At 39.8% G+C, this 11,543-nt stretch overlaps 1 protein-coding gene and 1 long non-coding RNA gene across 6 annotated transcripts in view; one reads left to right on the top strand and one right to left on the bottom strand.

Annotated features, from left to right (window-relative positions):
- Window positions 1-1,739: 1,739 nt before the first annotated feature.
- LOC114486868 (uncharacterized) overlaps window positions 1,740-11,543 on the bottom strand; it is a 108,669-nt gene continuing 98,865 nt past the window's right edge. For all 3 annotated transcript variants that reach the window (XR_008618208.1, XR_003681213.2, XR_003681214.2), the window contains 2 exons: window positions 10,472-10,715; window positions 1,740-2,062 (listed from right to left, as the gene is read on the bottom strand). This is a non-coding gene — a long non-coding RNA (uncharacterized lncRNA). The remainder of the gene's footprint in view (window positions 2,063-10,471; window positions 10,716-11,543) is intronic.
- The window catches only part of LOC102993308 (phospholipid-transporting ATPase FetA-like), a 99,144-nt gene continuing 93,030 nt past the window's right edge, over window positions 5,430-11,543 (top strand). For all 3 annotated transcript variants that reach the window (XM_055087101.1, XM_055087102.1, XM_028493835.1), the window contains exon 1: window positions 5,430-5,594. The gene's annotated coding sequence lies outside the window, so the exon portion shown is untranslated. The remainder of the gene's footprint in view (window positions 5,595-11,543) is intronic.

Raw genomic sequence — 11,543 nt, 5'->3', positions numbered from 1 at the left:
TTTGATTTCTTCAGTGATCTCTTGGTTATTAAGTAGTGTGTTGTTTAGCCTCCATGTGTTTGTATTTCTTACAGATTTTTTCATGTAATTGATATCTAGTCTCATAGCATTGTGGTCAGAAATGATACTTGATTCGATTTCAATTTTCTTAAATTTACCAAGGCTTGATTTGTGACCCAAGATATGATCTATCCTGGAGAATGTTCCATGAGCACTTGAGAAGAAAGTGTATTCTGTTGTTTTTGGATGGAATGTCCTATAAATATCAATTAAGTCCATCTTGTGTAATGTATCATTTAAAGCTTGTGTTTCCTTATTTATTTTCATTTTGGATGATCTGTCCATTAGTGAAAGTGGGGTGTTAAAGTCTCCTACTATGATTGTGTTACTGTCGATTTCCCCTTTTATGGCTGTTAGGATTTTCCTTATGTATTGAGGTGCTCCTATGTTGCGTGCATAAATACTTACAATTGTTATATCTTCTTCTTGGATTGACCCCTTGTTCATTATGTAGTGTCCTTTGTCTCTTGTAATAGTTTTTATTTTAAAGTCTATTTTGTCTGATATGAGAATTGCTACTCCAGCTTTCTTTTGATTTCCATTTGCATGGAATATCTTTTTCCATCCCCTCACTTTCAGTCTGTATGTGTCACTAGGTCTGAAGTGGGTCTCTTGTAGACAGCATATATATGGTCTTCTTTTTATATCCATTCAGGCAATCTGTGTATTTTGGTTGGAGCATTTAATCCATTTACATTTAAGGTAGTTATCAATATGTATGTTCCCATTACCATTTTCTTAATTGTTTTAGGTTTGTTATTTTAGGTCTTTTCCATCTCTTGTGTTTCCTGTCTAGAGAAGTTCCTTTAGCATTTGCTGTAAAGCTGGTTTGGTGGTGCTGAATTCTCTTAGCTTTTGCTTGTCTGTAAAGGTTTTATTATCTCTGTTGAATCTCATTGAGATCCTTGCTGGGTAGAGTAATCTTGGTTGTAGGTTTTTCCCTTTCATCACTTTAAATATGTCCTGCCACTCCCTTCTGGCTTGTAGAGTTTCTGCTGAGAAATCAGCTATTAACGTTATGGGAGTTCCCTTGTATGTTATTTGTTGTTTTTCCCTTGCTTCTTTTAATATTTTTTCTTTGTATTTAATTTTTGATAGTTTGATAAATATGTGTCTTGGCGTGTTTCTCCTTGGATTTATCCTGTATGGGACTGTCTGCGCTTCCTCGACTTGATTGACTATTTCCTTTCCCATGTTAGGGAAGTTTTCGAGTATAATCACTTCAAATATTTTCTCAGCCCCTTTCTTTTTCTCTTCTTCTCCTGGGATCCCTGTAATTCCAACGTTGGTGCGTTTAATGTTGTCCCAGAGGTCTGTGAGACTGTCCTCAATTCTTTTCATTCTTTTTTCTTTATTCTGCTCTACAGTAGTTATTTCCACTATTTTATCTTCCAGGTCACTTATCTGTTCCTCTTCCTCAGTTATTCTGCTATTGATTCCTTGTAGAGAATTTTAATTTCATTTATTGTGTTGTTCATCATTGTTTGTTTGCTCTTTAGTTCTTCTAGGTCCTTATTAAACGTTTCTTGTATTTTCTCCATTCTGTTTACAAGATTTTCGGTCACTGTACTGTCATTACTGTGACTTCTTTTTCAGGTGGACTGTCTATTTCCTTTTCATTTGTTTGGTGTGGTGGGTTTTTACTTTGCTCCTTCATCTGCTGTGTGTTTCTCTGTCTTCTTTCTGGTGGATGAGGCTGGGTCTTGTCTTTCTGGTGGACAGGACTGTGTCCTGTGGTGTGTTATGGGGTGTCTGCTACCTTATTATGATTTTAGGCAGCCTCTCTGCTAATGGGTAGGGTTGTGTTCCTGTCTTGTTAATTGTTTGGCATAGGGTGTCCAGCACTGTAGCTTTCTGGTGGTTGAGTAGAGCTGGGTCTTAGCGTTGAGATGGAGATCTCTGAGAGAGCTTTCACCATTTGATAGTATGTGGAGCTGGGAGGTCTCTGGTGGCCCAATGTCCTGAACTTGCCTCTCCCACTTCACAGGCTGAGGCCTGACATCTGGCCAGAAGGAAGGAAGGAAGGAAGGGAAAGAAAGAAAGAAAGAAGAAAGGAAGGAAAGAAAGATGGAAGGAAAGAAAGGGACAGAGAGAAAGAGAGAGGGAGGGAGGGAGGAAGGAAGAAAATAAAGTTATTAAAATAAAAAATTTTTTTAAATTATTAAAGTAAAAAAAATTAAAAAGTAATTTTAAAAAAAGAAAGAGAGAACAACCAAACCAAAAAACAAATCCACCAATGATAGCAAGCAGTAAAAACTATACTAAAAAAAAAAAAAAAATGGGCAGACAGAACCCTAGGACAAATGGTAAAAGCAAAGCTATACAGACAAAATCACACAAAGAAGCATACACATACACACAAAAAGAAAAAGGAAAAGATATATATATATATATATAAAAATAAATAAGGAAGAGAGCAACCAAATCAATAAACAAATCCACCAATGATAATAAACTGTAAATACTAAACTAAAATAAACATAAAACCAGAAACAAATTAGATGCAGAAAGCAAACCCCAAGTCTACAGTTGCTCCCAGAGTCCACTGCCTCAGTTTTGGGATGATTCGTTGTCTATTCAGGTATTCCAGAGTTGCAGCGTACATCAAGTTGATTGTGGAGATTTAATCCACTGCTCCTGAGGCTGCTGGGAGAGGTTTCCCTTCCTCTTTGTTTGCACAGCTCCTGGGGTTCAGCTTTGGATTTGTCCCCGCCTCTGTGTGTAGGTCACCTGAGGGCGTCTGTTCTTTGCTTAGGCAGGATGGGGTTAAAGTAGCAGCTGATTCGGGGGCTCTGGCTCACTCAGGCAGGGGGAGGGAGGCGTACGGAATGCGGGACGAGCCTGCAGAGGCAGAGGCCAGCGTGATGTTGCAACAGCCTGAGGTGTGCCGTGCGTTCTCCCGGGAAAGTTGTCCCTGGATCACGGGACCCTGGCAGTGGCGGGCTGCACAGGCTTCCCGGGAGGGTCGGCGTGGATAGTGACCTGTGCTCACACACAGGCTTCTTGGTGGCGGCAGCAGCAGCCTTAGCATTTCGTGCCTGTCTCTGGTGTCTGTGCTGATAGCCGCAGCTCGCGCCCATCTCTGGAGCTCGTTTAGGCAGTGCTCTGAATCCCCTGTCCTTGCACTCCCCAAAACAATGGTCTCTTGCCTCTTAGGCAGGTCCAGACTTTTTCCCGGTCTCCCTCCTGGCTAGCTGTGGTGCACTAGCCCCCTTCAGGCTGTGTTTACACAGCCAACTCCAGTCCTCTCCCTGGGGTCTGACCTCCGAAGCCCGAGCCTCAGCTCCCAGCCCCCGCCCCAGCAGGTGAGCAGACAGGCCTCTCAGGCTGGTGAGTGCTGGTCGGCACCCATCCTCTGTGTGGGAATCTCTCCGCTTTGCCCTCTGCACCCCTGTTGCTGCGCTCTCCTCCGTGACTCCGAAACTTCCCCCACGCCACCCCCTTCTCCGCCAGTGAAAGGGCTTCCTATAGTGTGTAAACTTTTCCTCCTTCACAGTTCCTCTCCTCCGTGACTCCGAAACTTCCCCCACGCCACCCCCTTCTCCGCCAGTGAAAGGGCTTCCTATAGTGTGTAAACTTTTCCTCCTTCACAGTTCCCTCCCCAAGGTGCAGGTTCCATCCCTATTCTTTGGTCTCTGTTTTTTCTTTTGCCCTACCCATGTATGTGGGGAGCTTCTTGCCTTTTGGGAAGTCTGAGGTCTGCCAGCATTCAGTAGGTGTTCTGTAGGAGTTGTTCCACATGTAGATGTATTTCTGCTGTATTTGTGGGGAGGAAGGTGATCTCCATGTCTTACTCCTCCACCATCTTGACGGTCTCCTCAGCAGTAGGTCTTTTACCTGGAAGTTTCTTTACTTGCTGCTTTGCCATGGCCACGTTTAGAAATAAAAGCTTGGATTGAACTGCTCTGTGTGTTACCGAGTCAAAGCTCACTCTGCTCGCCACACAACAGGCCAATAAATTGGAGACAAGGTGTTGAGGCAAGGAATACAACTTTATTCAGAAAGCCGGCAGACCAAGGAGATGGCGGACTAGGGTCCCCAAAAAACCATCTTCCCATTTGTTTATTTTTGTTTTTATTTCCATTACTCTAGGAGGCAGGTCAAAGAAGATCTTGCTGTGAAGGTAGTGCAGTATTTTAGTTGTCTCTGTCTTTCCAAGAAGATTGTACACTAATTGAGGGCATGGATGATGTCTTATTAATTTTTTGCATCTTTGACCATGTCTTAACTAACACATACTAAGCACTCAATAAACACTTGCCAAATTTAATTTACTTAATCCAGGAGTTAGAATATAAAGATTTAAATTCTGCCTCTATCTTTAAGCTACTGTGAGCTGACTTAATTGACCTTTGATTTCCTTATTTCTAAAACATGTAAGTTTTGCCCTGCCTACTTCCCCTGTATAAGAATCTAAAGAGAGAATGTATATGAAGTACTCTTTAAAGGTACAGAGAGCTCTGATAATATGAAGTTACATAATAATTTTGGTTTGTGCGCTCTATACCTTAGAGGAACAGTTGGTTCATTCCGGATTGAGGAGAGCGAACAATACAGCATGGTGAGCTAGCAGTCAAGAGATACTGGTTCTGGTCCTGATCTCCTTTAAGTTCTTTGGGTCTTATTCTCCTTTTATCTCAAATGAGGAAGCGCCGATCAGGTTATTGCAGTAGTTCCCAGCTTTGGCGATATATTAGAATCACCTGACACTGAAAATTGCAACTCGCATAAACTTGATCTAGTTGGTCTGGGATGCATGCTGGGTGTCGAGATTTTTTTAAAACTCCCCTTGTGGAACCAAGGTTTTATTATTTTAAATTAGCAAAGCCATCTATTCAGATAAAATTTTACACAAGAGTCCAGATTACAAAACACATACCAGTAGGGCTTCTGCAGTCACATTTTTAGGACTTTAAGCTCTGACTACCAATTCCTTTTTCTCCTATCCCATTTTAGAACTCCTAAGGCTTCACGAAATAATGGATGATGAAATGTGTGGACATAGTAGAATAGTGGATTTCATCCTGAGCTCAGTGCCAGATCTACCAAAGAGTAGCATCTGAGCATTCAAGGCTTTAAATTATACTTCTTCTTAATCATGTATTTGACCATAGTTCTCAGTTACTGCCATAGATGCCCACTTGACAAGCACCTCTTCATCTGGGGCCAAATCTATAAGAGGGATATTACAGAATCATGGTCAAGAGGAGTCAGGCAAACAGGGATTCAAATCTCTATCACTGTGACTCCACCACTCTTTGATTGTATGACCCTGAGCAAGTCACTTAACCTTCTTAAGCCTCAGGTTTTTCATCTGTGAAAAAGAATAATATCCTCTTTTTAGGCCCAGATTTTAGTGAAAATTGAACAAGATGATCTACATAAAGCATGTAGTAAAGTGTCCAGCACACAGTAAATTTTGATAAATTGTTATATTATTATATCAGCAGGGCCTGAGCTAACTGACAAGGAGTTTTTGTTTTATTCTTAGGTGATGTTTCTCTGAGATGAAATACATAAACCTTTTATTTCAGGTAAGTGCTCAGTTCATATCTGCTGAGATATCCCAACTTCAACAATCAATAATAGTATTTGCTTAGTACTATACTGTACCATGTTCTACCCACAAAGCCAGGAAATTGACAGCTTGTACTCTCAGAGCATTCATAGGATTGAACTGAAGCTCACCAAGAAGTTTCTTACAGTTTTGGATTTCCAAGAAACTTCTTAGTGCAAGACTCAGACTTGACTTCCCTCTGACCTGGCTTGAGACTCTTTTTGCTGCAAAGGTGGGAGGAAAAAAATTATAAAGTTGAAATTATTATAGAAAGTCTTTGGTTATAACCACTGACGGTGTTAATTCACATTTGAGAGTAATGTTTCAGTGTTCTTTTTAGAGGGCAATGAGAGGGATGTTCTACCTAAAGAGTTGAGGTAGACAGGTAAGTGCTTTAATTTTGAAGGTATTTAAGAGAGAAAGCCAAAGGTCTGCTATGATAACCATGGTGGAAGTGTCTTTAGGAAAAGCTAAATGTGAGAGAGTGTTTCTCATCCGTGAACTTTCAAGGGGAAATAGGAATAGTCCAACAGAGATTTTCACTGGGCTAACTGAATTAATTGGGATTATTGATATTATATAAGATCAATCATGATTTGAATACTCCTCCTGACATTCTTCCTTTTTCCATGTGAGCTTAAGGTAAGATGACCAAAAGGGTCTTGTTGAACTTGTTTCTCTTGTAGAGGTCCAACTTAATAGCTAATTTCTTCAATCCCAGGCCATATACTTTGCATACTTAGTATGATAATTTATCATATTAATATTAGTTTCTGCTATGGCTATTTTGGAGAAAGCTTGGACTTTCTACCAAGGTCTGGAACTAAACTCTTCACATAATTCCAACCAAATAACTATTGATTGTTGTGTGGGAGGGTTCTCGCCAACAGAAGGAAAACCTCTCGTAGTTCGTTGTGCACATACATGCTTTTAAAAAATTTGAAAAACAATGAAAGAGTGATGGGATTTCCAAAGAGCGTGTGTGTTTGAAGAGGAGAGGAGGTTGCTTTTGGTTTAGTAAAATAAAATCAGTTCCACTTGAACTGCATTTGTTGTTATAATTTTAAAAGCTGAGCTTTGAAGGATGGTTGGATGGATTTTAGCTAAATAGAAGAATATGAGGGTTATATAAAAGAGAATTAACCTGAGATTGAGAAGGGAGACTTGTTAAAAATTTCACATGAAACCTTATGTAGTTTAAACTCTTTTTAAACTTATGTATACTCTGTATATGCAAGATGTTATATAAATTTACCCACATATTGCCATTAATGTCTGCACTGGTGGCTCTCCAAATCCCATGCTTGAGTTTATGAAGGAAGGACCTTTTAGTACTGGTGTTCGATTTGACCGTAATTCTTCCATAGGGAATTTTACCCTTCTTGGCCTGTTCATAATCTGTTCTTGTCTCATGGTGACATCAGTACATTTGTGTCTTTACAGACATCCTATCTGGTTAAGATCTTGAGATATCCAGGCAGATCTATGCCCATCTTTGTCTTGCTCTCTTTGTCTTTATCGGAATCTGTAGTATTTACCTAAACACATTTTTAGGGCTGAAGCTGTTTTCGTTTAATGTCCTTTAATGTAGGCTGTTGGCATAGTGCCAAAGCATTGTTCAGTAAAAGCCATTCTGAGCTTGGGGCAGAACAATTTGATTGAGGTAAGGCTTTGATGATCTGTCTCAATCCAAGGAGCAACAAGTTTTAGAGTACATAGAGAAAGATTCTCAGCTCTTCTTTTTTTTAACTAACAAAGCGTATTAAGAATCTTTTAAAAGCTTAGGACCCCTCCCCAGAAAAAATGCACAGGTATAGACAATTTTAGAAGATTCACAAAGTTTCTAGAGCTCATCTGTTGAGCCTTGGCTTAGAAAACAAAAAAACAAGCAAACAAACTAACTGATCCCAAGAAGTGGATAAGGTGTATATCCTTCAAGCAATTCTCCATAAATATTGTTTCCCAAGCTTTTAATATATATTGAACATCATTAAGTTTAGAGTTATGCCTGCAGTAAAGATAGTCTGTATTCTAGAATTGTGTGCTTTATTTCTCAGATCTTTCTTCACGGGGGTCCAAAAACAGGACCCAAACTGGGAGTCTTAGAAACAGGATTGAATTTTTAAAAAGTGGACTGACAAGAGAGCTCCAAGAAAAGGGGAACCTTAGTCTGGGTAAAGGTGAATGTTGAGGTACTCAAGGAGTTCCAGGCTCAGACAAAGTTCAGTCGGGAAGGTTGAGTTCAAAGCACTAGGCCGGCGATCAGAGTGGGCCTCATAGAATTAAAAGACTAGCAACAGGCAACAGAATTTTTTAAAGAAATCTTTTAATTATGGCAAAATACACACAACATTACCACCTTAACCATTTTTAAGTGTACAGTTCAGTTCAGTGGCATTAAGTACATTCACATTGTTAGGTAACAATCACCACCAACCGGCTCCAGAACTCTTTTCATCTTTAAAACTGAAACTCTAGGACTTCCTGGTGGCGCAGTTGTTAAGAATCCGCCTGCCAATGCAGGGAACGTGGGTTCGAGCCCTGGTCTAGGAAGATCCCACATGCCCCGGAACACCTAAGCCCGTGCGCCACAACTACTGAGCCTGCGTGCCACAACTACTTAAGCCCACTCACCTAGAGCCCGTGCTCCACAACAAGAAAAGCCACCAAAATGAGAAGCCTGCGCACCGCAACAAAGAGTAGCTCCTGCTCACCGCAACTAGAGAAAGCCTGCGCGCAGCAATGAAGACCCAACGCGGCCAAAAATAAATAAATATTTTTTTTTTAGACCCCAAAAACTGAAACTCTGTATCTGTTGAACAATAGCTCCCCTTTCTCCCAACTCCCAGCCCCTGGGATGGCAACCACCATTCTTCTTTCTGTCTCTATGAATTTGACTACTCTAGGTGCCTCAGATAAGTAGAATCATACAGTATTTATCTTTCTATAACAGACTTATTTCACTTAACATAATGTTCCTAAGGTTCATCTATGTTGTAGCATGTCATAATTTCCTTCCTTTTTAAGGATGAATAATATTTTGTTGTATATATCTATATCTCTATCTATCTATCTATATATATATATATATCACATTTTATTTAGCTATCTGTCAATGGACATTTGGGTTGCTTCCGCTCCTTAGCTATTGTGTATAATGCTGCCATGAACGTGAGTATACAAATATCTCTTCCAAGTCCCTGCTTTCATTTCTTTTGGGTATATACCCAGAAGTAGAATTGCTGGATAGTATGCTAATTCTACTTTTAATTTTATGAGGAACCACCATACTGTTTTCCATAAGCAGCTGTATCATTTTACATTCCCACAAGGATTCTAATTTCTCCACATCTTTGCCAATAGTTTTCTTTTTGATTTTTTTTATTTTAAAAAATTAATTAATTAATTAATTTTTGGCTGTGTTGGATCTTCATTGCTGCGCACAGGCTTTCTCTAGTTGTGGCGAGCAGGGGCTACTCTTTGTTGCGGTGCGCAGGCTTCTCATTGTCGTGGCTTCTCTTGCTGCGGAGCACGGGCTCTAGGTGCGTGGGCTTCAGTAGTTGTGGCACATGGGCTCAGTAGTTGTGGCTCGCGGGCTCTAGAGCGCAGGCTCAGTAGTTGTGGCACACGGGCTTAGTTGCTCCGTGGCATGTGGGATCTTCCTGGGCCAGGGATCGAACCCGTGTCCCTTGCATTGGCAGGCGGATTCTTAACCACTGAGCCACCAGGGAAGCCCCTCTTTTTGCTTTTTTAAAAAAATAGTGGATTTAAAAAAAAATCCTAATGAGTGTATTGGAGCAGATTTTGGACACAAAACCTCGGAAGTCCCTGAGACTGTGGTACATTTTAAGAGCCTTTTAAGGCACCAGTGTATGGGGAGGGAGCTGTTAAGAGCACAAGACAGAGTCAGATAACAAAAACCACCCAAGCTGGGGGTAAAGTTGATAACCTCCTCATGGAAATTAAGGGACCTCTAGATATATAATCAATATACAAAAAATCAATACTTTTCTTTTTTTTTTTGAATTTTATATTTAACATTTATTCCTAGTTTTTTTTTCTTTTTTATTGGAGTATAACTGTTTTACAATAGTGTGTTAGTTTCTCCTTTACAACAAAGTGAATCAGTTATACATATACATATGTTCCCATATCTCCTCCCTCCCTTCCCCCTCCCCATGTCCTCAAGTCCATGCTCTAGTAGGTCTGTGTTTTATTCCCATCCTACCACTAATCTCTTCATGATCAATAGTTTTCTTAATAGCAATTGCCAATTATAAAATATAATAGAAGAAAGATTCCATTCACATTAGGAACAAAATCTTAAACTATATGAGTAAACATAAAAAGAAACACACAAAACCTATATAAAGAAAACTATAAGACTTTATTGATAGACAAAAAGGTGACCTGAATAAATGCCAAAATATAGGCATGTTCATAGATGGATTTACAGTGGCCCCCATTTTCACTTAGAGTAAAAGCCAGGGTCCTTACGGTAGCCTTTTAGACCCTACCTACATACCCTGCCCACACCCTCCCTGACCTTCTGTCTCCTGCCACTCAGCTCCTGACCTTGCTGCTCCAGCTAGTGCGTCCTTCTTGCTGTTACTTAAACAGAGTCTTTGTTGTCATTATTCCTTCTGGTTGAAACACTCTTCCTCCAGACAACCCCTTGGCCAACTCCCTTTTCCAAGTTTTTGCTCTATCTCACCTTTTCTATAAGCCTGCCACCTCCTCTCACCCTCATATTTCTGCTCACTCTTATCTAGCTTTTTCCACAGCGTTCACTTTCCAACATAATTTATATTAACTTATTTATTATTTTATTGTTTATTGTCTGCCTTTACTTACAAAAGGTAAGCTCCACAAAAACAGGATTCTTTGTTTTGTTCACTGATGTATGTCAAGTGCTAGAACAATGACTGGCACAAAGAAGGTGCTTAGGTACTTAATATATATTTATAGAATGGATGGTGGAAATTTTTGTTGTTGAAAATATGTCCATTCTCTCCAAATTAATCTACAAATTGAAGGAATCCAATCTAAAAGTCCCACAGGAATTTTTAGAAGATGAAAGTTTGATCTCAATATTCATCTGAAAGAGAAAATATAAGAAAACAGCAAAAAAAATTTTTTTTAGAATAAGAACAAGATTTGCCCTACTAGATATCAAAACATAGCATAGTAATTGATACAGTGTGATATTGGTCCACGAATAGAAATAGATCTAGAAAGAGACCGTGAATACAGAGGTATTTAATATAAGTAAAGGTAGCACTTCATGCTGAAATGAATGATGTTGGGATAATTGGCTATGCATCTGGAAAAAAGATTAATAAAGATGTATAAAACATAAAGAATAAAGATTTATAAAACACATTTAGGTAGAACTAAGTATAAAAAATAAAACAAAAATATTAAAAATGTGGGAGAATATTTGTATAATCTTTAGGTTAGGAAGGCCTTTTTAAAGAAGAAAGAAAATCTCTAGAGGTCATGAAGAAAGTGACTGCCAGACGATTTTTTTTTTTTTCAAACATCTGTACAACTTTAACAAAACAAAGATAAATGCAAATGACATCCTGGGAAAAAGACATAACCAAGGGATTATTATCTAGAATATATAAGGAATTTCAGCAAATTAATAAGAAATAAATAAATGATGCAATAAATAAATGGACAAAAACTATGGAAAGGCAATTTAAAGAAATAATAAAATGACAAGGGGCTTCCCTGGTGGCGCAGTGGTTGCGCGTCCGCCTGCCGATGCAGGAGAATCGGGTTCGCGCCCGGGTCTGGGAGGATCCCACATGCCGCGGAGCGGCTGGGCCCGTGAGCCGTGGCCGCTGGGCTTGCGCGTCCGGAGCCTGTGCTCCGCAACGGGAGAGGCCACAACAGAGGGAGGCCCGCATACCACAAAAAA

The sequence above is a fragment of the Physeter macrocephalus genome, chromosome 9 (assembly GCF_002837175.3).
Source record: "Physeter macrocephalus isolate SW-GA chromosome 9, ASM283717v5, whole genome shotgun sequence".
NCBI classification, from domain to species: Eukaryota; Metazoa; Chordata; class Mammalia; order Artiodactyla; family Physeteridae; genus Physeter; species Physeter macrocephalus.
Note: the sequence above shows the minus strand (reverse complement) of the source record. Positions and strands in the feature narration are given on the sequence as shown.